Source organism: Cornus florida, unplaced genomic scaffold (genome assembly GCF_030987335.1).
Source record: "Cornus florida cultivar Cherokee Brave unplaced genomic scaffold, ASM3098733v1 CherokeeBrave_3.0.0_Hap2_Chr05, whole genome shotgun sequence".
Classification (NCBI taxonomy): domain Eukaryota; kingdom Viridiplantae; phylum Streptophyta; class Magnoliopsida; order Cornales; family Cornaceae; genus Cornus; species Cornus florida.
Genome location: NW_026775575.1, coordinates 33,319,108 through 33,343,984, shown reverse-complemented (window position 1 = coordinate 33,343,984; position 24,877 = coordinate 33,319,108). Strand labels below are relative to the sequence as shown.

At 37.7% G+C, this 24,877-nt stretch overlaps 1 pseudogene; it reads left to right on the top strand.

Annotated features, from left to right (window-relative positions):
- The first annotated feature begins 20,623 nt into the window (after window positions 1-20,623).
- Window positions 20,624-20,722, top strand: LOC132310613 (small nucleolar RNA R71; annotated as a pseudogene).
- The last annotated feature ends 4,155 nt before the right edge of the window (window positions 20,723-24,877 follow it).

Below are 24,877 nucleotides of genomic sequence, written 5' to 3'. Positions count from 1 at the left end.
AAAACAAGAAATTTGCAATAGCCTCGACAAGGGCCTAACAAAGTATAACTAGGAACTTTAAAAACTTACCCAAAGTCCTTAAGACTTCAAATTTCATAATTAAATCTTCTGGAAAGTCTTTAGTCTCTAGCAACACAAAAACATTAAAAACATGAAAATATATATACAATAACAATGAAGCAACTTTTTAAATTCTGATTACAAAACCATATGCAATCCTCGGCAACGATGCCAAAAAGTTGATGCGCATAAATGTGTACCACTTAAAAATACCACTTATAACAATAGCACATTCATCATTGCAGATTAATACTAGAGTAGGGGGTTATCGAACCACAAGGATTGCTAGTTTATGGCAAACAGAATTATATAACTACTTCCTTCATTTGATCAAAGAAATGATAAATCGATTGGTTTGTCACTTAACCTATGAATTTAACTTTCAGAAAACAGTAAATAATGTAAATAGGATGGATTGAACTTATAAAGAGAATGCTAGAGAATTGACTTCTCCTCAACCTCATAAACATGTTAAACTTGCACTCAACTTGGGGATTGACAATTATATATATATAATAATGTATAGGAGCATAAAACTTCCACAACATTGTCAAGAAGATCATACATTCAGGACTAAGTATAACCCATCTTTGGTTAGCATGGTTCATCCACCTAAACTAGATTGTGGTATGAACCATCTTCCCTAGGCATGGCCTATCAAGGTCCTTCAATAATATGTTGCAGCACATGAAATCAATTAAATATCATAGATTATCTTCAGTTGGTATGGACCATCTACCTAACTATATTAATCTAAGGGTGTAGCATGGTCCATCTTACTTAGGTATAACCTATATAAATGCTCAAATTCATGCCAATATAACCATTCCATAAATTCTTTCTCATTGTCACTATAGGAAATCAAATGTAATACTTATATCAATATGATTTCTAAGACAAAATAACAAATCAACACAAATATATATTCATATGATAAACACATGCATCAATTCAATGTAAAGAAAATCAAGTTAATGTAAATACTTCTAATTTATGAAACTAAATATATACAATAAAAATCCCCAAATTGAAATACAAATCAAACCATGTTTACTTGGTATAGGTTACATGAACTCCCGAGAAAAAGGATTTAGCCTCTCATGAATATGGCAACAACCTCCAGGATTGACAAAGAGAATAGAATCCCCTCTCTCACCATTGTTGCAAGCTTAGCCTCCCAAAACCCTAAAAATCCTCTCTCTCTCTCTATCTTTTCAAAAACAAAAACAAAAACAAAAGATCTCTCTCCTCCAGCCTTTCCCCCTCTTTATCCTCCCATGAGTTCAAAAATACAAAATCTCGTTTAAAATTTAAATCCACCACTTAAGATAGACAAAATCGGACTAAAATAACATGGGGGGCCCTGGTCTCGCATCCGGATGTGAGGATCGGCGTCCGGACGCGAGGCCTTGATGATATGGCATCCAAACGCCATAACATGCGTCCAGATGCGAGCTTATGAAAGGTGGCATCCGAACGCTAGTTCTTGCGTCCGGACGCCAGGCATGCTACTCTGGCACAGAATCCTTTCTTTAACTTCGGTTGCATCCTTCACCTCTTCATGTCATCTCCTTTTAATGATTACTTGAAATGTAAACTCAGAATGACTTGTGCTTCGAAACCCTTTAAAACCTTATTTTTATTCCTTTTTCGCAATTAGACCTGCAAAAACATAAAAACATAAAAATGGAGTAAATCTCTATACATAGATCAAATAATGGGCTTAAATAATGTAATTAAGGGCGCTTAAATATGCAATATTTGACGCTTATTAGAAGGCTCCAAAGTATTTTGACAAGGACATAGGTGTAACTTATTTGTATTCGGATGATCCAAGAGCTCAAGAAGCAGAATTACTGTTTGCTGAGATGGTAAAGGGTGATCAGTCAAGTCTTCCTACCCTGAGTATATCAGCTATTCTTCTTAGTGCCTCAGGTCACATTGTTGTTAATGCTTTTCTTTCTATTCCTTTTGATCCTAAGAGAAAGTAAATATAACTTTTGGTTTATGTAATGACTTTTCCATATAATTTATAAGTATGTACGAACACCTTACTCTAGTTGTTCCTTGAATTTGGGAAATACGAGGGAGCTTCCTAAGCTTTAGAGGAATAATAAATCTTCAAACTCCTGGTGTCCAAGTTTATTCGTTATTCCTCAGCACTCTTTTGTGACTTAGAGGCATAATGAATCTTTGGACTCCTGACGGCCGATTCTATTTGTTATTCCTCGGCACTCTTTTGTGCCTTAGAGGAATAATGAATCTTCGGACTCCTGACGTCCGAGTCTATTTGTAATTCCATGGCACTCTTTTGTGCTTTAGAGAAATAATGAATCTTCGCCTGCCATCCGAGTCTATTTGTTATTCCTCTACACTCTTTTATGCCTTAGAGGAATAATGAATCTTCAGACTCCTAACGTCTAAGTCTATTTGTTATTCCTCAGTACTCTTTTGTGTCTTAGAAGAATAATGAATATTCGGACTCCCAAAGTCCGAGTCTATTTGTTTTTCCTCGGCACTCTTTTGTACCATAGAAGAATAATGAATCTTCGGACGATTTTGTTACTCCTTGGCACTCTTTTGTGCCTTAGAGGAATAATGAATCTTCAGATTCTTAACGTCTGAGTCTACTTGTTATTCCTCGGCACTCTTTTGTACCTTAAAGGAATAATGAATCTTCGGACTCCTGACGTCTAAGTCTATTTGTTATTCTTCGGCACTCTTTTCTGCCTTAAAGGAATAATGAATCTTTAGACTCCTGACTTCAGAGTCTATTTGTTATTCCTCGGTACTCTTTTGTACCTTAGAGGAATAATGAATCTTCAGACTCCTGATGTCCGAGTCTATTTGTTATTCTTCGGCATTCTTTTGTGCCTTAGAGGAATAATGAATTTTCAGACTCCTGACGGCCGAGTCTATTTGTTATTCCTCGACATCCTTTGATGCCTTTAGAGGAATAATAAATCTTCAGACTCCTGACATTTGAGTTTATTCATTATTCCTCACCACTCTTTTGTGCCTTAGAGGAATAATGAATCTTCGGACTCCTAACGTCCAAGTAAAAAGGTGAAGGGAGATGCCAAGAAAAAGAGTACTGATGCCTGGGTTATTTTTCCAATCTTTTGATCAGTGATCTTCCCCTCATCTCTACCCCTTCCTTGGCATTTTTTCTTTCATTGGATAAGGCTATACTAACTGCTTTCTAGTTTTGTTTACTTTCGATGTGAGACAAATGTTACGAAGGGATTAACTCTAGTTACCATATTTTTTGGCCTGGTACCTTTTTTTTTTTTAAGCCCAGACGAAAAATAGGCTTTTGGAAATAATCTTATTTGACCATTGTGCTTGGCTTAACTAAAAAGAGGGGAGTGCGAAGGGGAGACCCTCGATAGTGGCCCCGAGTGCTGTATTGGGTAACCACTATCAGGGGGTCCCCCTCACTACTTTTTAAATTAAAAGGAAATTTTACTTTCTAACTGATGTGGGATAGATAAATTTATATATATATATGTGTGTGTGTGTGTGTGTGTGTGTGTGTGTGTGTGTGTTATTCGTAATTCTTAGTACCTAATTTCAAGGTGGTGGGTTTTCCCCTAATTACAAAGGTAAAAGATATAACTTCCTTTTGAATGATGATTTAGCAAGTTATTTTCTCTTTGAAGACAACCCAATAAATTATTCAAAAAGAGGGATCTGATCCCACATTAAAAAAGAAGAACTTGTGTGGGTTACTTTATCTGTGTAAGGGAAATATAACTCTCATTGTAATGGGGACCATCGGATATATGGGAATGTAAGTTATCCATGTATCCGATGCTTTCCATTTTTTTATATTTTAATTCTAACAAGTGCGATTTCTCTGTCACATGATATTTCCATGCCTCAATGCTTAGAGACATAATAAGGTGTAGTACAGCACACTTTTATTAATGGTGGGCCATAGATGGCTTAGTTGAAACAAATAGTGAAGTGAGGAATAACATATGATCTTTATGGAAGTAGTAGTACCTTTTGGGATGCGTAGTATCCAAGGTTGCTCAATTATTTATTCGACTGTATGCCCTTATTGCACATGCTGCTCTTATGTTTATCATAGCTAATAGTGTGGGGATGATGATCTGTTTGGATGTTTTCCTCATTTTTCTCCCCTTGGATGTCTATATCATGCTTCGTATTATGGTGGTTGCCTCCTGCTATTGACAGTTCAATTGGAGATTCTCCTCTTATTGGCCTTGCTAAGGCCTTGCCCTAATTAATGGCTTCCGAGGGCCTTTGCTTGGTTGATTCGTGTGATGACCCGAATTTCTAAAACCCGGTGCGTCAACGAGTAACCCAAAACATAACCTGATAACGAATCCCAAAAACGGAAGGAAGAAAAAGAGAAGGGTCTCTAGAGATGGACACCACTTCTAAGACGCCAAAGTGATTTCCCGAGAAGTCACGAAACCCGAAAAGAAACAAAAGCGGAACAAAGTGCCACATCAACCTACATGGTTAAAGTGACCAAAAATGCAGCAAAAAGAGACATATATCATATAATAATCATATATGGACATTTAACAAGGTTCTAGACCCCAACAGAAAAGATTAAACAAAACGGCGTTCTCCGGTTAGGAGATACAGCGACCCTGTTCCACTAAAACTATCATAACTCTCACTATGGTTGTATTTTCTGTGTGTGGTTGGTACCATTGGAAATCTGGCTTAAAGCTATTGAAAATGGACTCAAGAATGACCTAATTTGGATTAGAAATGAGTAAGATATGGTTATTCAAAGTCTGCGCAACAAAGATGTCCTAGAAATTGAAAAGATGCTGAGTTTCAAGGAGGATCAGCAGGCCGAACCTCAATGTTCAGCCAGCTGAAACTGAATGTTCAGTCAACCAAAACTCCATGTTCAGCTGGCCGAAATGGCTGTGAAACTGCAAACTCTCGGGAAATGCCAAAAAAAGGCTATCAGCCGGCCGACAGCCCTTATCAGCCTACCGATGCACCAGAAAATAGCAAAAATAGGTCAGCTGCAGATATGGAGAACTTGGCTCGGTCCAAATCTAATCCTACACATGCATCCCGAGTGTCCCAAAATATAATTCAAAATATCCCAAGGTATCATGCAAGCTCTTATAACATGAAAAATCAATGAAGGTGTGTGCAACATGCTTGAGTGCACAATTTGAAAGAAAATGGCTCCAAGGCCTTATTTTGCCCACATACATTAGTCTAAAACAATAATTAAGAGTTGTGTGAGTTTGTGAACATACCAACAAATGTAAGATACATATTGAAATGTGTTACAATAGTTTATGGCCTCATTACATGTTAAATACACAAAGTCATACTCCAAAGGTCTATAAGAACAAAACTACATCAAAGAGATATAAACATAGAACAAAATGGCATACTTTGCATACAATAAAGTGTTTGGCCCTCAGCCTCATTACAACAAGTTAAGTAGCATCAAAAATGAATGTTTAATTTCATTTTACACAGCCAAAAAAAAATAAGGCATGCTTTCAAATACATTACACATTGTTAACGTCAAAAGATAGCTATATCAAGCTAACACTTTCATGCTAAAAATATACAAAAGATATCAAATGAAATATAAGATGAGCTAGAGATGTTGTGCAACCAAAGAGAAAATCTCCTTGCCTGAAAAACAAATATCAACTAAGGTGGTGAGTAAACGAGTTACTCAGTAGGATGATGCGTATGCGTATAACCTAAAGTTTCAAGGGTCCTGAAAGTGTAATATAAACAACCCATGTGGATCATGCTCCCTAATGTCTAGTTTCAAGGGGAAGCTATGGGATCATCCTAAATCTATCTTTGAAACATTTTGAAACAATCGACAACAAGCAACACAAGTAAACATTAATAAAACCACCAATGCCAACAACAAGGTACAACTTCAAGTAATGTCAACTTAAAACAAAATGCAAAATCAGACAATAGAAATATACTTACAAGTACAACTACCACAAAGCTAGTAGGATAACAAAGTTTACATCACTCCAAGGACTATAACTCAACACACACACATAGACTCCACTATGATGTAACTCACGCATGTGTCTCCATGATGCAATGTGATGATATTCCGAAAATCATATCCAATTAAAATGATTGGTGCACTTCTGTACCCTACTAGCCTAGTGTGAATAAGGATTTTCAGCCCTTGGACTCGATGTCTGTGACGACCCTGGTTTTTAGGCCAGCGTGTCCTGTGATGAACTGTAAGGATGATCCGATAACGGATCCGAATGCGGAAGCAAAAACAGAAAATAAGACTCTAAGAAGTCAAAGTGACCTTTCATGAGGTCGTGGAACTCAACAAGAACTGATGCGGAAGCAAAAGATCGAAAATAGGACAAATAAGCCCCTAGGGGCAAAATAGTCATTCTAAAAACTGTAGATTCGGGTGCCACCAGGCACACCGCTGGAAGGACAACGAAAAACTAATCAAGATGGACTCAAGAATCGCATGATTCGGAGTCCGGACGAAGGAGAAATGGCATGACGAAGGAAAACGAGCACTTAAGGCAAAAGGGGTAAACTGGTAATTATCTAGGAAAAACCAGGTCGTCACAATGTCCACTTCTCAAGTTCGGATAGCTTTTATCCTTCAATCACGTCATGCATGCCGTACACACACAACTTGCAACCTCATAAACAAAATGATGACTCTTACACCTAAGGCCAAATTGGCACAACACACCATGATTCACACGTATGGAGATATACCAACAAGTTCACAACACTAAAATAATGGGGACTACTCAATAGTCATTTAATCATGTTCATAACTTGTACACAATTATACTAATATTATGTCATTCACATAAAGGATTTAATCATGCTAGTATTGAAGCCTTAAACATATAACTACACAATCCATACTCTAAGTCTTCAAAACTACTATGGTATTTGTAAAGACAAGTTCACAATATGGATGATAATACACTAGTACAATGTTGTCAATTAAAGAAATCCATTCATGCTATCAAAAAGTGAGTTTCAAACCTTAGGTTACACAACAACATAGTACCAATTCCACAATTAAATCATTCGCAAGAATCATGTAAAAAGTCTATAGTTACACTATAATAAAGTATTAGATTTCAATTCTCCACCAAATGAAGTAATACCAATACAAGAAGTAAATCACATAAAAGCATTTAACAATATGAAACCCTAGGTTAGTTACATACAATATTCATCTATATGCAACCCTAGAATTTAAATACATGTATACAATGTATATGAACCCCAATAACACATTAAAACACTAAGGGTATAAACATAAAGCATCCCCTTCCTCACTAGAGAATTGTATCTCTATAATCCCAAAGAAATGGAAACAAAATGGAGATCCAAGCTAAGGTATGGTAGAGGAAGGTGTGAGGGATCTTTTGTCTTCCAAGTGGAATACCAAAAGATGAGAGGAAGAGGCTTGAAATCAAGTTTTCAAGGCTAGGGTTTCAAGTCTCTAATGGTAGCTTTAGGTGAAAGGTTGGAGAAGACAATACAAATCTCTAACTTTTCCACTAACTAAACACTTTGTTAGTCACATATACAACACTAACACTACCTCTCTCTCACACACACACACACATCATACCCCTCCATTTGTCACCATCCTAGGCCTCCTCAGAAGGTTAAATCTAAGCCTTACACTTGTCATTATCCTAGGCTAACAAGTGTTCCAATCTAAAGTTAACAATTGGTCCAATAAAGTCACACTTTCTCAAAATTGCAAAATAGTCGTTCTTCAAAATATCTCAAAGAATAATTGCAAAAAGGTCCCTAAAATAAAATATCTCAAAAACTTAATTGCATAAATAACCCTTGATAAGTGCTTAAATGTTGCACATTTTAGCACCTAAGCTACGTTATTTTAGTCCATTCATCTATCTTACTTTCCCGTTTTAGCTCTAATTTGTGTCTTTGTCCATTTCAGGTCAATAAGGATCAAACGGGCTAAAAATAGTCTTTTAAAGCCTTTTTGAAGTCAAGCAGAAAATTCGGCAAAAGTGCAAAAAATTGCCCTCGAGATTCAAGATCGATTGCAACTTTCCACGATCGATCGCAAGCCACATCATCATTCACAGCCACGTCACCAAAGGGATAAAGCTGCCACCTCATCTTTCATTTAATGCCACGATCGATCGCAAGAAATCACGATCGATTGTAGTGCCACATCAGCGCCAGCTCAGCGGATAAGGTTGTCAATTGTCAAGATAAGATTGCCACGTCAGCCACGATTGATCTTAAAAGTTGACGACCGATTGTAAATCTGCTGGTAGTTAGCTGTTTTATTCCTGACTTCGCCTGATCTTCACCTAACTTTTGGCTGCAGGATTATATCATTTTGGGGCTTGTTTCTAACCCATTTTGGCCTCTAAAGGTCTTGTATAAAAGGCAAAATGAACCATTTTTGTAGAAGTTAGCTAATTTTATAATATATACACTTTTAGATACATTAGTTTTCTCTCTAGAAAAAGAGTGGAGGCAAGGCAAATATCTCTAGATCTACACACACTCTCTCTCTCTAGGGTTTTAACCAAGCCAAAGAAGAAGAGGAAGAAGATGAAGCCATGTTTGGGGATTGCTCTTGAGGACTCCATGACCACACCAACCTCCTCTATGATTGGCTAGACTTCTCCTTGGGGCTTGGATGAGCCCAAAGCTTGTAATCTAAACCCTTATCTTTCACTTTTTGGGGAATTTTATCTTGTAATTAGTGTTACGGCCTTATGTATAAAATGAATCTTGGGTTTTCCTATGATTTCTATGCTTAAATTCTTCCTATTAATTCTCAATGTGATTTTATGTGTGATTATTTGAGGATTATGCTCTACACTAGATGTTTGTTGGTTGCATGTCTATGTGTGATTAATTGAGGATTTAGTGATAGCCATGCATAGTTTTTATTAGATGTGTTTGTCAATTAATTTGATGAATTATGCTTAGGCTTAATGGGTTGTGCTACACCTTAGTTTACTTGTTGTGAGGTAGACAATTCATGCATGAATTTGATGGTCCATGGCTTATTATTGCAAATTAAATTATCCTCTAGGTTGATGTGTGCTACACTTATGACTACTTTGATGGATTATACTTAGACTTGACAGGTTGTGCTACACCCTAGTTTACTTGTTGATTAGGTAGACAATTCATACTTAAATTTGATGGTCCATACTTAATATTACAATTTATAGTCACATTTTGATTACAAGAGGGTTTCCCCCAATTAGTTGAAAGTATGTGGTTTGGTGAATGAGCTTAGTGGCGATTCTAATGCCCTAAGACCTCTCTTCCTATCATTAATACCCTAGCTCACTTAAGTTAATTTAATTGCATTTTCATTTAATTGAATTTTAGTGTAATGAACCAACCAAACCCTCTCTCTTTTGCAACGTAATCCACTAAAGTTGAAGTTAAATTCCAACTACGTGTTTAATCCTTGTAGACGATCCCTACTCACTATGCTTCATTAGTAGTAGTAGTAGTGATTTTATAAATGTAAATTTGACTAAAAAGGCCTCCTAAACCACATTCATATTTTGACCTTGTGAAGCGACCTCTCACGAGACATGTCAATCCCTAAAAACAAAAATATTTCCAAAGAAACTATACATCTATACCCCCAGAAAATAAAATTAAATAAGCATGTTTCTTTACACAATTAAGTCATGTATCAACAGTAAAATAAAATAAGGCAAATGCGTGTGGTGTCGGAAACTGATTCCGGACATTAAACCCTACCTCGGGTCCAACAATCCCTAAGGTAACGCGAAAAAGAAATAAACAAATAAATTAGTTAAATAAAATTAAATGAATGCCCAAAAAAAAAATTAAAGGGGGGGGGGGGGGAAAAGAAGACGCGGTAATCACAATTCGTATGCTTGGGATGACTTTAGTGGTTTTGATCTTTTGGTTGTCTCCTTATTTTGGGGGGAATGAGTATCCATGACCTGTCCTCTAGGTTGTGCCTTCAGCCTGAACCAGGTGAAGATACTTACAGATAAATTTAGTCAAGGTAGGGCGACCCTCCTCATTGGAGCCAATGCTTTGTCCAAGGCTTCCTAAGTTCCGGAGTATATCCGTTGCTTCATCCAATGCCTCGTTTAGGCATTTACTCGAGCTTTCAGGATTTTCTCGACTTTAAGATGACTTATTTTAGCCATTATACCTGGTTTTTCTGTGTGGGGCGCCGAATACGGCACTCCGACCTGTCCTTGGATCGAAATAATGGTCCGAACTGGTTTTGGTAGGGATATGACCAAAAAGTCGACCATGTGGTACCTTAGTCATGTGAGGGCCATCTGTTGCCAAGGTCTCCTGATGTCTCTACCCCCAGATTGCTTGGTATCGGAGGATGTCCTGCGACTATCCGATAACTGAAGGGTGAGTTGGCTGAGCATGGCCGCACTATCTGTGAAGACCTATACCTTCCTCAAGGTCTTTGATCCGTGGTTTCAAACTGAAATTTTAATTTGTGCCGGAACTACTTCGGTCCTATCTTCTGCGATCTGGCCTGCCCTAACTTGCATAGGCCTGGTTAGATACCCCTGGATGGATTCGATGGAGGTAGGCAGACCTGAACTTGAACTGTAACGGTTGCCCCTCAATGCCGGGTATTTCGGTTGAGGGCTTTGTAACTGTTATTTGAAGTTACTTTATGAGGATCTGGCTTTCGGCCATAATCTCTTAATGTTTGTCGTTGTAATGGCATAGCACTCTTTAGCTGCTACTTGGTCTTCGTGAAGGTCTATTATGCTCTTGCCATTCGGAGCTATACACTTTATTACCTAGTGGATGGTAAATGGAACTTCTTTCATTCTGTGTATCCATCCTCTCCCTATGATTATATTATATGAGGGGCGGATATCCACGAGTACCAAGTTTTCTTTCAAGGTTCTTTTTACAGCAGTTATTGATAAGTCAAGCACCCCAATGGGGTCCAACTTAGTCCCGTCAAAACCAGCAAGAGGGCTCGGAGTGGACTTGATGACGGTGACGTTGGCCTCTAGTTGCTCGAATGTTCAATTGGTGATGATGTTAGTGCTACTTCCTAGGTCAATTAGGACTCTCTTAATTAAGCAGTTGACCACTAACAAGCTAATCACCATTGGATCCTCGTGTGGCATCTGGACTCGTGCCAAGTCTTCATCTCTAAAGCTGATTCTCGTAGTTCCCTGGCAGACGGTATTAATTGTACTGAGCTTCCTAAACTTGTGAGCCTACCTGAGCATGGATCTATAGACGTCCTCAGACTCTGTTTCCTCCTCGGGCTTACCGTGTATGGTATTAATTACCCATACGGGATTCCCTTCGGTGGTGTTCCTCCTTGGTGCTGGTCTTGTTTCCTTTACCTTCAGCTAGTCTCTCCCCACTAGGTATTTTAATAGATCCCCTCAAGTGATCATTGACTCTACCTGTCATCCTAGAATCCTACAATCATTGGTGGAGTGGCTGAATTCCTTGCGATAGTGCACTGTTTGCATTTGTCTCTATAATCCTAAGGCTGCTTCATGGGAGGAAGAGCAGGGAATTTTGTTTTGTTCTCTTGGAAAATTTTAGCCATGCTCGTTGTGATGGGTGTGATCTTTTCATTGACCTTTTGCTTTTTATCTGAGACTGGGAAGGCCGAGGCCGGAGGTGGCCGTGGGGCTTTATTTTTAGCAATTTTTGCTTTAGACCTCTCTTCTACGGAAATCAAGGTTAACTGAATTCTTTGCTGCACTTCACTCTCTTCTATTCTAATGTAGCTCTACGCTCGAGCATTAAGAGATAGCATGTCCAGAGAGGTGTATTTGAGTAGCGGGTTATGGAATTTTGACCCCTAGATGACTGCAATCTTGAAGGCTTCCATGGTGGAAGGCTGATGACAATCGAGTATGCCTGCTGCCTCTAAGATAAACCTTTTGTGAAATGCTTAAACACTCTCCCCTCCATTTATTTTAACTCAAAAAGGGTGGCGAATGGTTTTCTTTTATACATTGTTTCCTCAGTATTGGGCGACAAATGCCACACAAAGATCTTTGAAGCTGGAAATATATCGGTAAGGTTGAATTTTGAACCATTCAAAGGTAACCCCAGACAAACTCTAGTGGCTTCTCGGGCGTGGCACAATACAATGCACAACACTTTGAGTTTGGAAATTAGTGTCAAATGGGCACAATAATTTAGATTTATAAACCGCTTAACACCTATACTATGTAGTATGAGTGAGAAGGGATCGTCCCAAGGGATTGAGGTGTCGTACTAGGTTGAGGAATCAAAATTAGGGTTCGTAGGTCGAGTGATCAAAATAGTGGTTGGTTGGTTGAATTACACTAGATGCAAATTAAACTAAAGTAAACAATAATGTAATAGAGAGAATAAAAGAGAGAGAGATCTTAGGGTTTAGAGATCACCACTAAGCATAGCTTTTCTACATCTTTAATGAATGATTAATGAAGGGAAAAACATGTATTGCAACAAGGTGTGTGTGTGTGGTTGTTTCAACAAGCATGGATGACAAATCAAGCATATATTGTCTAAACAACAAGGTGGATAGCACAACATATCAAATTAAGCCATTAATCCTTTCTTTAAGCTCACAATCCAAACACATCACAAGGTTAGAGATATATGTTACTTGCTTTCGTAAGTATGGAACATCAACAACAAGCATGGATTGTCCTCCCATTTAACAACTACACTATAACTAAGCTAATGACATGAAATTAAACTAATTAAACTAAGGGAGAGCTACAATCCATCAAGAAATGAGTATGAACCATCAAATAAATCACAAGAACATGACATTAAGCACTATGTCTTGACAATCTCTAGATCTATAACATCAATACACATAGACATGCATCAATAACACAAGAAATAGAGAAAACACATGAATATCTATTCTAGCATACATAGACATATGGATAGAATGAAATGATCAATTGGAAGCATTAAACCACATAAATCATTGAATAAATAAGATCTATATATATAAAAGTGTCAAGACATGAATTACAATACAAATCCCCTCAAAAATACATAAATCAAGAAGTAAAAAACATGCTTAGGGCTAACTCTAGCCCCAAGAGGATGTCTAGCCACTCATGGATGATGTCCTCCAACCCTCAAGGGCAAGCTCCATGGAAGAAATCTGCTCATTGGTTGATGAAGAGTCTCCAATGGTGTCTCTAGCCTCTTCATCTCCTTTTGCTTCCACACTAAGTATTATCTTTTCTAAGTATGTGTATATGTGTAAAAGTGGCTCATATTCCTTATATAGGTAGGTCAAAAATCATCCCAAATGAGCTGGGCTCGTACACCAATAATCCTCTAATGATTGGATATGAGACAACTTTTAATGAGCTAGAATTTGGATTTTTCTCAGGATTTGGGAAGTTCGATCGATCGAACTCGAGGTGAGATCGATCAAACATGGCTGAGATCTATCGAATTAAAGTTGGATCGATCCTCAATGGTGGTGCCTTTTTTGATAAAAACAAATCTGAGATATTTTGAAGATATTTTTGGGAAAAGGACAAAAGTGGTTGGTAAGGTGGTATAGTTGGATAAGATCTGGCATGTGGATAAGGACAAAAAAGTTTGATTGATCAGAGAATGATGTTGGATTGATCAAACTTTTGGGATCTCTGAAAATGACATCATGGCCTGGATCTATCTTGAAGTGCTGAGATCGATGGAAGTTGGATCGATCAAACTTTTCTTAAGATCGATCGAAGTTGCTGAAATTCCACCCTTTGCTTCTTTTTGCTCTACTTTGCTCCTTTCTTTGATTCATCCCAGAATTGCTTCATTTCTGCTCTTATTTGGCTGAGTTAGCTTATTTTGGGGATACGTACCTGAAAATGGAAATAACATGAAATCAATACAAAATGGTAAAATAAGATAGATAAAGGTTCTAGAATACGTAAGCTTAAGGGGTTTAAATATGCACTTTTCAGCGCTCATCACATCCCCAAACTTAAATATTGCTAGTCCCTAGTAATGAACTAGAAAGTAAAGGAATGAAATGAACAACTAATTAACTGTGAACTAGAAAGCAATAAATGGATTACGCCACTTTCGTAGGGAACACGATTACATTTAGCATATGCAACAAGCCTTTTAAACCCCTAGGTTACCCCTAGTGGACGAGTAAAGTCTCGTGAGGGTTTCCAGAAATGATACCCACAAACATTAAGCTCATTCTTTCAAAAGAGGCACCAATATTGCAAACAAGCATTAAGAGAAAACTACCTCAAGTATGCAATTTTTCAACCATTTCTAAGCAATCTCCCAAAATTTCAACATCAAGCAAGCAAGTATGGTCCTCCACACATCAAGAAAATGATCATGCAAATTAAAACAACTCTAGAATCCTTTTTGAGTGGACCGGCATCAAGTATGTTGCTATCTTAGCCAACTAAAGAAATGGTCACATCATTACCCTCAAACTAGCACACAAATCTAGTACCGATCATCAAGACAAAAAGTTGACCTTTTATTAAAACTTTATTGTTCTAGGTGTGCTTATTCTTTTCACTCGATTTTTTTTTTATAGGATCAAAGATGGAAACATGGTGCAATGTGTTGATCTATTAAGTTTTCTAGTAATTCATAAGGTCGAGCATTTGGTCAATGACTCCCAAACCAGACGACTTTAGGGCACTAGGTGTTCAAACACCCCTATGGACTTACAAGCTCAAATCAACTAGGCTACAAATCAAAATAACCTCCATCTAATCATTTCCCACTTCTCACCTTTTTGGGAAAAGTTCTCACTTTTTATTGCTTTTGCAACTTCCTTTTTTTTTTTTTTTTTGGATTCAATTATTAACCTAGAGTTTGGGCCCTCCACCTTTCGGCGTGAGAAATTCAGTGTTTGATGAGGGTAGAATCCCAGCTACTTAGTGAAAAGGGGTTGTTATCCACCTTTATCAAGAATGAAAGCTTTCAATGCACTACTAACCCAATTGGGATATAACCAATTCAATAATCAACAAAGTATGTACCCCACAAATGAATGCTAGTGTGCACCTATGCTAGTGTAAAATCCTAGAGTGAATCTCAAAATAATCACAAAATTAGGATAATGTGGACCACAAATGCAAGCATGATATCAATTTTTTGAAAAATTTACTCCTAGATGGCATCCACAAGGCATACAAGGAGTATTGGACTCTCAAGTCAAGCAATTTTTAAATTTTAAGCAATATAGTCCTCAAAAGATCAAAATCATAGCTAGTTGTGGACCAATCATAGAAAATCTCTCAAATACACAAGTTATGCTCAAAATTTTGAATTTAAAAACAAACACTGCAAAGCACCATTACCCCCAAACTTAAATGGCACAATGTCCTCAATGCGTAAAGAGAACAAAGGGAAAGAGTATACCAGTGCAAGTAAGGCAAAGAATGGCTGGGACAGAAGTATCCAAAGTGGGTAGCATAGCCCCCCCAAACTTGGGATTAACTGTGGTCCTGAAAATTTGGCACTTGGATAAACTTATCAGATAACAAAAGGGATAATAACAGTGCAAAGTGGACATGTAAGTGTAAATGGGATAGCAACTGAAAATAAAGAGAGGTAAAAGGGTGGTTCTAAAAATTTTGGGCAGTACTCTCTCTCACTGAAGTCACTGGGATGCACCTAATGGAGTCAAACAGATAGCTATAAGAATATGAAAATATGACATCCATACAGAATATATATAAATAAATAAATAAAATAAAGTACAGTACATCCAGTATCAGAGCCAACAGACACGGCTGCAAAAATAGTATAATAGTATCAAAAATACGCGGAGATCACAGATATATAAAATGACAGAAGGAAAGGGATAGAGAGATTAGGAAGAGAAGGTAAGATGAGTAGGTTGCACTCCGTGGATGTCTCTAGATAGATCTCTGAATGCGGTCATGACATCCGTATAGAGGGAAGCAATATCAGCTCTAATGGAGACAGTATCCTCTCGGAGAGAGACCGTGTCGGCGCGGATAGATACAATAGCATCCTCCAAAGCCTGGAGTCTCTCTCCAAAGTCGGGTGTCTGTACTGGAGCCTCAGGTGTGGCTGGATCGGGAGAATGATGATCTTGAGCCTGCTCCACATCATGAATGGGTGACCCAACTAGAAAGTGCTGCTCTACGTCCTCGGCAGGCTACTCTAAATCAATGTTCATATGTACGGCAGCCAAATCGACTGGTATATCATCTGCTCCCAGGTCTGCTGCTGCTACTGCCTGCTCCTCTGCCTCTAAATCCTCAGCTACCTCAACAACATCGTCCTTCAAGCTCTTGATAAGAGCATTGTAGCTCTTATCTCAGTCCTTCTTCTTGAAGGAACAGGCCCCAGACTCAGTCTGCTCCCGTGGTTAGAAGGGATAACGCTGGTCTCGTAGAATCTGGGTGATGAGGTGGCTGAATGGAAGATACTTAGCCCTTTTGGGCTTGGCCTTGCTGATGTGGTCGACATATAGCTTCATCATGACGCTCCAGATGAGTGCTGGAACAGATAGCCAATGCCCTGTATAGAAAGCGTACAGAGCTATCAAATAGTCGTCGCGCCTCGGTGTCTTATGGCCGACCATGAAGATGTTACGGAACAGGACAGAGTCGAAGAACCACAGGTCATCTGGAAGATAGGTCCGGGTGGCGTAGATCTCGCCACCGGCATAGTGACCTGTGAGTAAAACGGCCATGTCTGCATATATGGGCCTGTAAAGAGTGGGATATGTGTCATGTAGCTCTGGAGGGCAGGCGTGTGGACACTGGCAAGATCTGGACAATGTGTCCACCGTGATGCGGATTGGGTAGCCATCAATGGTGGTCCGTAGCTCCGCTAGGTTACTCGGGGCAGGTCGGAGGTTCTGGTAGAACATCCGGACCAACCTCGGGTACACTAGGTATGAGATAGGGGCTAGTATGGCTGAGATGCCCCGTCTGAAGATATCATCATATGCTGACCGGGTAAGCACCTATCGGGAAAAGAAGTCTGTGTCAAAGACTGACTCATGCGCCACTCGAAGGCGTGAGTATTTACGTAATGGCTGGTCTAACTCCTGGGCTAGCTGAGCTGGTTGTGGTGGAGATGGTATGTGCTTAACCTCAGTGTCACCGTGTGAAGGAGATGCTCCGTCTGAAGACTGTAGGCGGCTGTCAACTGGAGACTGAGGTGTAATGGGTTCCTGGGCATGAGATGGTCCCGCCTCATCATCCAAACTCGGCCAGCCCCTACTGTGATAGTGTCCGCGGGCTACAGTCTTGACCCTAGCCATGGTCTGCAAAATAAAAGGAAAAACTTGCAAAGGAAGTTAATGCTGATATAAAGAATTAAAGCACAGTTCATAAAATCATGTATGTCAAATAGGATAGACAAAACAGATAGAGAACATGAATCTATTTAAGTGACAAGGAATAAGTGACATGATGTGAAACATGCTAGACGGTATAAGTATGGAATGCATCCAACGTGGAAAACACAGGCATTGGGCATGTATGAGATGGCATGAAACACAAGAAATGGTGTGTGAGATGTGTGAAACAAATTTGTGAAGTTCGATCGTCACAAAAATGTGAGATCGATTCAAGTTCGATCGATCAAGAATGAGTGAGAACGATCTATTACAGATCGATCGAATAAAAAGTTCGATTTATCAAACTGAGAAGTGAAATTCGAAAAGTCACAGATCTGTGACGTGGATGGCACGGGGCCTTCATGACATGGTCGTGGGCCCATCAATACAACAAAGCATCAATCCTAATCACTTTATGAGGCCCATACTCCTAAAAATCAAAACAAATCTCAAAATATATATAACCATATATACATATATATACACATTTATACAAAGGGCTTCAAACTTCATCAATGGAGATTTTTAGCATGGAAACAACTTAGATCTAGCATTTAAAGCATGTGTTGAACAAAATGAAGCTTGAAATCACAAGAGGTGGTGTTCGGATCTTACCAGAGTGAAGAAAGAAAATGAGGTGCGAAGAGGTGTCGAGATCCGAGATCCAAGAGGAGAGAGAGAGATTCGAGATGAGGGGAAATCGCCGGAGGCTCGCCGGTGATGGGGAAGAGTTGGGATGTAGCGGCGAAGGGGGAACGAGGGTCTGAGATTGATTCAAGTTGAATTGATCGAATGACCTTGAATCGATTTTAAAAACATTCCCTTGCCAGTTCGATCGATCAAACTGAATCTTAGATTAATCGAACTGACATCGATCTCTCCTATAAAGTGATAAAGTATTTTTGTGATTTTTGAAAAAGTAAAAATAAAAATAAAATAAAATAAGAAGTAAAATATTTTTAGGATTTTTTTTTTATATATATATAAATATATTTGTGGAAAATAAAAATAATAAAATATATATATATATATTTTTTTTTAAAAAAAAATTGAAATTTAAAATAAAGTCAAAATTAAAAATCAAAGAACAAAGATCGATCTCCCCAAGATCGATCATAGAATACCTTCGATCGATCGAAAGTGCATAGAATTGAAGAAATGTTCGATTAATGAGACAAAGAATCTTTTGGATGCAGGTGGATGCAGGTTCAAAATTTTTCTAAGTGTTGGAACTACAGATCGATCCAAGATGAAGTTGGATCGATCAAAAAAGTTTATATCAATCTAGGAATAAGTTCGAACGATGGGACAGAGAGCTGAAATATGCAGGTTTTGTTCAAACCATTGGACAGAGAGTGATTTGGACGCAGGTTTGATGCAGGTGGGAAGTTCGATCGATCGAACTCATTTTGAGATCGATCGAACTTATGCAAAATGCTCAATTTCAACATAAAAGTTCATGCAATCCTAATCACAATTCCTAGCAATGCATATGAACCCAAAGCCAATATCTAGACTTCGCAAGAAATGAAATTAAAGATAGAAATGAGGGTGGAATAGGGTTTTGACACCCTACGAAATGTCATGCTAGTCTTTAACGTCTCTAGCAAGACGTTGGGCTCTTTTAGCCCGGATCAAACATCTTGTAGTGCATCCCCTCCTCAATGGGGTGATAAGTGCTTTGAACTCCACCTGACTAATGATATGATCATCAATGATGCATGAAATGGTAGGTGAACTGGGGTCCTTAAACTTTGGAAAAGTGTTATGCTGCAAAATTGAGCTTACTTGCTCGATTAAGACCACTTTTCTAGGTGTTTGGCTTTTGTTCTTCCTCTTTTGGGTGCACAAGTCTTTCAAGAATTTGGCATAAGCCGGAATTTGCTTGATTGCATCCAAAAGTGGAAGATTGACTTTCACTTTCCTAAACACGTCTATGATTTCATTTACTTTGCCCTTTTGCTTGTCATTTGAAATGGATCCTTTTAAGGCATCCGAAAATGGAGCTTTTGGTTCAAAAACCTTTTCAGAAATTTTCTTTGAAGTCTCTTCAACACAAAAAGTTTTCAAATCATTTTGCAAATCTTTCTTTTCAAAATCACTTTTCAAATCACTTTTCAACACATTCTCATTTATATGGTCATGCACATGCAATGAAGGAGGAATATGATATGAAATGGGATGGGTGTCAACTTATGGTTGCACCGGTTCACTCTCTTCATTGGACATACCCACTTGGTTATCCACAATCTTTCCACTTCTCGAGGTAGTCACCGCATTGACATGTTCTATTGTGTGACCTTCCGATGAGGAATGAGTCTCCATAACACATTATTGCTTTTGTGGGGCATTCAAAGGCATTTTCCCTTTCTCTCTAGCATTCAAAGTACTAGCTATTTGCCCTACTTGGGTTTCTAGCTTATCAATAGATTGAGAGTGAGAATTAAGTAATTGTGTGTTTGCCTCTAAAGTGCCCAAAACGGTCAAAACTTTCTCTTCAAAAGCGGGACTTCTAACATTTCCTTGAGAATATGATGGTTGATTAGGAAAATGAGAATTAGAGAATTGGTTTCCTTGTGATTGGTATGATGATCTAAAACCTTGGGAACCTTGGCCTTGCATTGGAGGTGGAACGTATTTCCCTTGAAAACCACCTTGGGAAGGGTTTGAGCCCTCCCTTTGGTTTTTCCAAGAGAAATTCGGGTGATTCCTCTAACTAGGATTATAGTGATTGCCATAAGGATTGTTCCCTTGATTAGTAAAAATAGCATTTGCTTGTTCATGATGCTCACTTTGCACATGTCCATGGGGACAATTGGAAGTGGAATGTAAAACCCTTGAACAAGTCATATATGTCTCATTAGATGCATGATGAGAATGGTTAGGAAAGGAAGATACTTGATTCGCCGAGTTTTAGTTGATCAAAAATTGATCAAACCTTTGAGATAATGATTTCATTTCAGCGGCATTTCATTGGAGTTGTCGACTTGATGTAAGCCAACACTCTTCCTACCACTAGAGTTTCTACCATTCTTCAAAGATAAAGTACGATACAAAGAATTTTCACTCATGCTCTCATAAAGACGCCACACGTCATCCTCATGCCTATCAATGTAAGAACCACCCATGGAAGCATCAACTATGCCCTTGTAATTATCCGATAAGCTCTCAAAGAAATATTAAACTAATTGTCATTTAGGCATGTCATGATGTGGACACTTCCTAAGCAATTCATTAAAGCGTTCCCATGCCTCATGAAATGTTTCTCCATCCCCATGTGAAAATTCCCTAATTGAAGTTCTCATGACATTGGTCTTAGAAACCAGATAATACTTCTTCAAGAACTCTTGTTGCATTTCTGCCCAAGAAGTTATTGAAAAAGGCCTAAGATTGTTAAACCAATATTTTGCCTTATCTTTAAGGGTGAATGGAAAAAGTTTAAGCCTTAAGACCTCTTTCGGCATGTCCCTATATTTTACGATGAAACATACTTTAAGAAACTCATTCAAATGCTTGTAAGGTTCTTCACTTCGAAGTCCATGATAGTTAGGAAGCATTTGAATGGTTTGTGGTTTGATTTCATAGTGGTGTGCTCTAAATGGTGGCAATTGAATGCATGTGGGTGCATTATATTCATTAGGCACATAGTGATCTCTTAAAGCAAGGGGAGGATTAGCAATTGGAGGTGCAACATGGGCACCTTGGTTGCCTTGAATAATGGGAGATGGTGGAGCATAGATTGGCCTTGGCATTCCCAATATAACTTAGCCTTGTTGTTGTGGTGGATGAACAAATGGCCTTGGCATACCTAATGGGACTTGCATGTTATCATGATGCACATTGGGGTGGAGGATACCTTTTTGTCTATGTGACCAAGGTCCTCCACATGGTCCTCATTGTGTCCTTCCATTAATGAAATAGATTGACTAGAACTATCTCTTCCCCTAGGGTTTCGAACAATGGATTCAAGATGAAAATTTAAAGGGACAAGAGTGGGTCTCAATGATCAATGACCATACATGCACAATGCAAAACAACAAGAAATAATGACAAACACTTCACCTTCACAACAAATCAACAATCAACAAACTTCCTCCACATACAATGTTCCTATACTCCCATGCTTTAACAATATGCAAGAAAAGTAAATTGCCTCCACGCGGACTTACGATTTATCTCAGAATTGAATTACAAGCCTCCATGCGGGCCGACGATTTAACTAGAGATTGAGTAAGAAAAAGCTCACAAAGGTCCTTTAGCACTTCAACTCCAAATTTTTAGATTTTAGCTTAGCAAAATTTTTTATGATTTTAGCCTTTTTCCTTCGCTTGCTTAGCTCCTTTGCTTGGAATACTCATTTGCTCACCTTCTTAGCCCAATGCTCCTTGTCAAACAAGAACAAACACAATAAGTAACAAAAATTGAAAACAAAGTAAAGACACGATCAAAAGAGTACTAATTCCTAATTGATTCCTAAAATACGACATTGCCAATCAATCAATCCCCCGCAACGGCCCCAAAAACTATGGTAGCTTCTCTGGTGTGGCACAATACAATGCATAACACTTTGAGTTTGGAAATTATTGTCAAGTGGGCACTATAATTTAAATTTATAAACCGCTTAACACCTATACTATGTAGTATGAGTGAGAAGGGATCGTCCCAAGGGATTGAGGTGTCGTACTAGGTTGAGGAATCAAAATTAGGGTTAGTAGGTTGAGTGATCAAAATAGTGGTTGGTTAGTTGAATTACACAAGATGCAAATAAACTAAAGTAAACAATAATGTAATAGAAAGAATAAAAGAGAGAGAGATCTTGGGGTTTAGAGATCACCACTAAGCATAGCTTTTCTACACCTTTAATGAATGATTAATGAAGGGAAAAACATGTATTGCAACAAGGTGTGTGTGTATGGTTGTTCCAACAAGCATGGATGAAAAATTAAGCATATATTGTCTAAACAACAAGGTGGATAGCACAACATATCAAATTAAGCCACTAATCCTTTCTTTAAGCTCACAATCCAAACACATCATAAGGTTAGAGATATATGTTACTTGCTTTCATAAGTATGGAACATCAACAACAAGCATGGATTGTCCTCCCATTTAACAACTACACTACAACTAAGCTAATGACATGAAATTAAACTAAGAGAGAGGTACAATCCATTAAGAAATGAGTATGAACCATCAAATAAACCATAAGAACATGACATTAAGCACTATATCTTGATAATCTCTAGATCTATAGCATCAATACACATAGACATGCATCAATAACACAAGAAATAGAGACATGAACATCTATTCTAGCATACATAAACATATGGATAGAATGAAATGATCAATTGGAAGCATTAAACCACATAAATCATTGAATAAACAAGATCTATATATATAAAAGTGTCAAGACATGAATTACAATACAAATCCCCTTAAAAATACATAAATCAAGAAGTAAAAAGCATGCTTAGGGCTAACTCTAGCCCCAAGAAGATGTCTAGCCAGTCATGGATGATGTCCTCCAACCCTCAAGGGCAAACTTCGTGGAAGAAATCTGCTCCTTGGTTGATGAAGAGTCTCCAATGGTGTCTCTAGCCTCCTCCTCTCCTTTTGCTTCCTCACTAAGTATTATATTTTCTAAGTATGTGTATATATGTAAAAATGGCTCATATTCTTTATATAGGTAGGTCAAAAATCATCCCAAATGAGCTGGGCTCGTACACCAATAATCCTCTAATGATTGGATATGAGACAACTTTTAATGAGCTACAATTTGAATTTTTCTCGAGATTTGGGAAGTTCGATCGATCGAACTCGAGGTGAGATTGATTGAACATGGCTGAGATCTATCGAATTGAAGTTGGATCGATCCTCAATGGCGGCGCCTTTTTGGATAAAAACAAATCTGAGATATTTTGAAGATATTTTTGGGAAAAGGACAAAAGTGGTTGGTAGGGTTGTACAGTTGGATAAGATCTGGCATGTGGATAAGGACAAAAAAGTTCGATCGATCAGAGAATGATGTTGGATCGATCGAACTTTTGGGATCTCTGAAAATGACATCATGGCCTGGATCTATCTTGAAGTGCTGAGATCGATGGAAGTTGGATCGATCGAACTTTTCTTGAGATCGATCGAAGTTGCTGAAATTCCACCATTTGCTTCCTTTTGCTCTACTTTGTTCCTTTCTTTGATTCATCCCAGAATTGCTTCATTTCTGCTCTTATTTGGCTGAGTTAGCTTATTTTGGGGATAAGTACTTGAAAATAGAAATAACACGAAATCAATACAAAACGGTAAAATAAGATAGATAAACACTACAACAAATTTGGGCTCTTGCCACGAAATTTTTTGCCACGCGTAAAATTTTGTTGCAAAAAGTACCTTTTGGCCACAAAATAAACTTCTTGTGGCTAATAAATGAGTGTTTGCCACGGAGTAAATTTTTTGTGGCAAATACTAGTTCTTGCCACGAATATTAGGGACGACCTAAAAATTTGTGGTAAAATGTTAATTTTGCCACGACGAATTAGGGACGACATACAAAGTTGTGGCAAAATGCTATTTGTGCCACGAAATTCTATTCGTGGCAATTATATGTTTCTTTTGCCACAGATATATTTTCGTGGCAAATCACTTTACAATTTGCCATGATATTATTCTCGTGGCAAATATAATTTTTTGGCACAAAGTTTTTTTCTCGTGGCTAAAATATGGATATTGCCACGAATTATTAGTTGTGGCTATGATATGCTCTATTGCCATGAAATTACTTTCGTACCAAATCTATTAGTTATTCGCAACAATGCTTTATTCGTGACAAATAGTGTCTTTTGCCATGAATTTTCAATCCTTATGGCAAAATGTCTTTTTTACAATGAATTTGTTTTCGTGGCAATTAGGAGCTATTTTGTCACGAATTTTCAATCCTTGTGGCGAAATGCCATTTTTGTCAACGAATTTATTTTCATGGCAATTAGGATATCTTTGTTGACTATTATTTATTTATTTAGTTTTTATAATTCCTTAAATAAGAGGCCTAGAACACCGAATCCCTAAGCAAATTAATTAATTATTAATAAAAATCCAAAATGGCATTTCCTTTAAATTTGACCCTTTTAAAATATTATTACTTGTCACACAGAAAAGATTAAAAAAAAAAACATACCAAACATTCTTATATTGAATTTAAATTAATCATATATATATATATATATATATATATATATATATATATATATAAATCCATAATGCAATATTTATAAGTAATTAAAAATTAAAGATATAATAAAAAACATAGATCATATATCAAATCTTAAATAAATTTATAACTACAAAATTTTACTTCTATTTAGTAAGGGTATAAATAAAAGATTTAGTTATTTGGGAATTAAATGGAATAAAAATCTTAAAAGTACGTAGGATTTTGTTGGCACAAAGCCTTTAACC